Raw genomic sequence first — 4,029 nt, forward strand, 5'->3', positions numbered from 1 at the left:
CACAGGCAATACTTAACCTTAGATAAATCTTTAAAACATCATGTTTTAAACATACTACTTCTGTAGTTTCAGAAAATACATAGAAAAGGAATTACTTTAGGTAACTACACAGACAGATCATTATAATCTAATCTGCTGTAGTAACTATTAAAAGAATAAGAAAGTGACAGTTTTGAACAATATCAATGTTATTTTTCTTGAGCAGATCACACAGAGCTTTCAGCATACTTGCAGATGTATAAGTAATCATTACCTACACAGAAAAAGTCAAGAACTATCTAAACAACAGGGGTTTATACAATCCAAGGATTTTGTTAACTATTCCATGGCTGATGGTGTCACTATGGAGCATCTTACTGAGTCATTTAAGCAGGAAATCAAGAATGTTTCAACTTAAACAACCCTTCATCAAGGGCTGCCCTGCTCAGAAGTTCTGTTTAATGAACTTGTAAACTGCACTGTAAAGTTAAAGGAAAATCTGACCGCTCGCTTTCCATGTTTATCCCTTCTTTAGGAAACATCTGCTCGCCATTCTGCTGCTTCTGCTTCCCCTCCCCCACACACTTTCTTTTCCCTGCTACTATTATTTCTTACATTCAGGCATTTCTTGTTTCAGGGGTTGAAGGCATAGGCAATCTTTTAGTCTTTAAAACCTGGCATTTCTGGGTTTCACTGAGGTCACCTAAGCAATGAAGGAACTAACAACTGTTTGTTGGATTGTAACTGGCAAAATGATTTTTTCCCCCAGGGGGTAGAGTTGTGACCTGATTACATGGTGGGACCAGAAGGGAGCTCTTTTTGAAGGTTTTACCCTTCTTGCAGCTGTGCCAGCACATGTACACAATCCTGAGCTATTAGCCTGATGGAAAATGCAGTTTGAAAGCTCCATGCAAGTCTGACTGCTACAAAGCTGACATTTTATTAACAAGTGTTGTATTTGTGAGTTGTGCAGCCCCAACTTTACTCTGGAATTTAAAAGGTCACTGCAGACACCAAATAAGGCTTCAAACCTTTAAGACCTGCTGTGAAGGACAGCTGGCAGGGCACACAGAACTCTGCCACAGGGTGATAAAAGAATGAAGGGAATATTTTAGCAGAGAGCTGTCACTAATTAACACAAAATTGATTTCCTTGAAAGATAGATATATTTGGAAATGGTAAGTGCCCCAGAAAGAATGTTTGGCCATCAGTTGTGCAAGCACTTGCTAAGTCAGAAACACACAAATTGTGCCTTGGAAAGCATCTGAAGCAGTGAGGCTGAGGATCTCCAGACTTGGAGACATTACTTTGTGGAATTGGATGGCTGTTTCACACCAACTGCAGAAAATCTGCTTCTTACAGTGGACCAACCCCTGATTTACACCTTTCAAAATGAGAAGAGCAGCACTTTTTGTATATCATATCCAAACCTTGCACTTTTCTGCACCCATCTCCAGGTGCTGTGGAACACCAGCACTTTGAAACAGCAATACCAGGGATTTTAATCCAGTGGATTACAAATATGAGGTACTAGAAAAAGCATTTCTCCTACATTTGGATCCATGTACATGACATGACAGCACTGACAGTGCAGTCTTACACTTCCAGCAAGGTTCAGCAGGATCTGAAAGGAGAAGAATAAAAATTAAGTCCCCACTGACTTTTTTTCTCATTCAAGTGTATTTTTTCTTGGTTCTTGGTGCATTAAGTTTTAATATACCTGGAACTCTGATCTCTGTGGCTTTGTTTTTTTCTCCTTGTATGAATGTAATGTAGAGCAGGGCTGAAGCTTTTTCTGTGAATTCAGAATAGTCTCAAAAGGTTCTCAGTCAAATGACACCTGATAAAAAGCTGCTGATAAACTGAAAAATGGGAAATCCTGCACATACTTTCTGTCTGGGATCCAGGGGGAGTACACAAATATGAATAATTAATCATTGTAATCTGAAGGTGCTTCTTTGAGGGTTACCTTTACAAGGGACCACAGGGAATTCTTCTTGAAAGAAGATCAAGATAGTCAACACTGAGTCAAACATGTCTCATGATGAATTAAATATATTTAAACTCTGTTGTAACATAGAGACAAGTTATTGTGCATTCCTTCATGGAAGACTGCATCCCATGACAGCAAATCTTAAACTGTCTTTCCTGTGTGAGGCCACCAAGAACATCACGTGTGGCCTCTGTGTTGAATCATATTCTCCTAAATAACTCCAATGCGATGCTTTAACAGGCACCAGTGGAAGGCAGTGGCCACATCTCACTGAGACAGACCTTGGAGATCCATCCCAGGACACTGATGTGCAGCACCAAACCTGCTCAGTCAAGCACCAAGTTGCTGGGCAAGGGGGCCAGGCAGTAAGAGGCTGTCTGCCAGACACATCATTCTCACTTGCAAATGACCAGAGCCTTGCAGGGGATGGCAGGCATGGTTTCAAAGTGTCCTGATGTGCTGGCCAGCCAGTCTGCAGAGCAGCTGGAAAGCACACAGCTTCTCTGGGAAGGCACCTGAGACTCTGAAAGAGACATGGTGCTTATCAAGGTGCTGACTGAATGTATTTCACTGTGTTAACTGACAACCATCTGCTTTTGCCAGATGTTAAATAATTAACCTCATCTCAACCTGACATAATGTATTCTTAATATTTTTAATTTTTTTTTCTGAAGACTCTTGTGTAAGTTAACACAACCCAGAGCCAAGAAATAGATGTGAGCCGTTCCACATGGCACCATGGCTGGTTCCTGTGGCAGGATGTATATGAGTGCTACACATTCACAAGGCCACCTCTCACAGTGAGGTTACCTTGGCAATTTTTGTGTCACTGGGTTCACCTGAAACCCATTTGGTCCAAAACCACTGCAAAGGGAGGCGAGTCTAAAACACAGTAGCAGCACTTTGGATCCTGTACAAATCCAGGACTGCTCATTCTGCAGTATAATTTAGTGAAGCCTTTGGCTGCTTACATGTCATCCAACAGAGAAAATCCACTGGAGTGTTGCAGAGCTCTGGAGGTGCCTCTCTGCTGGAAGCCATGGGAAAGAAAATGTCAAAAATTTCCATGTCATCTCGGAACACACTGTAACAAAGAAATCCACCAGTAACAAAATTTAGACAATGTATCAACCTTTTTGGTCCCTGGAATAACACAGAGGGACGTGAATGGAAACATGAGATTGACCTTTTGTCTGCTTTCCCCTTACAAATCTTAAATTCAAAACACATTCTACACAGTATAATAGAACCTCAGAAGGACTAATGTATAGCCTATAGGACTGAAGAGGGGAGCAGAGAAGTGGGCAGAGTCAGAATGGTTTTCTTTGTAATTGCCTACTGCAGTTGGAATTAAACATTCTACTTAAATTATACTTTATTCTGTGGGGTTTTTTAGTTTGAAAAGTGTAGAGAAACTGCCAAATGAAACATTCAGACTCTACTCAGTGTTAAATGATTGAAGATGATGTGCTTCCATGTAGCACAGTATCTCATTAAATCAGGGTCTAATCAAGCCATAAATGAAACATGTCAAGGCACTGGCTGACCAAACTGCCTCATTAGTGTCCTAACTCCACTTGCAGGAAAACTCCATAAAGACTGACTTTCAAAGTGGGAATAGTTCTGTTTCATGAGGAATATGGAGGTGAACAGTGTGTAGTTATACTAGAGGGTTACCTCAGTGTGGCCAAGAAGGGTTTGATGTTTAATTCTGCACAATGCAGTACCTTCAGAGCACTTTCAACTCAGATTCATTTAAGAGAAACTGAAAGCACCAGTGAATCAACACCTGAACCAAAAGGTAGGGCCCATCTTACCTATTATCTGTGTTCTGCAGAACCAGTGTTTGATTCTAGAAGCCACCAACCTCTGACCCTGAACCTACAGATGTGAAGTCAGCTCTGCTGCTTTGAGGGCCATATTCTGCCCTGTTTTTGAGAGTTTGTATTTGACATTTGGAACCAACATGGTGAAGCAACTGAACATAGTAAATTCATTTGTAACAACTCCACAGTTCTTCACAGATTAATTTTATTTCTTCTGAAACATGTTCTCTA

Source organism: Cyanistes caeruleus, chromosome 1, assembly GCF_971803275.1.
Source record: "Cyanistes caeruleus chromosome 1, bCyaCae1.hap1.1, whole genome shotgun sequence".
NCBI lineage: Eukaryota > Metazoa > Chordata > Aves > Passeriformes > Paridae > Cyanistes > Cyanistes caeruleus.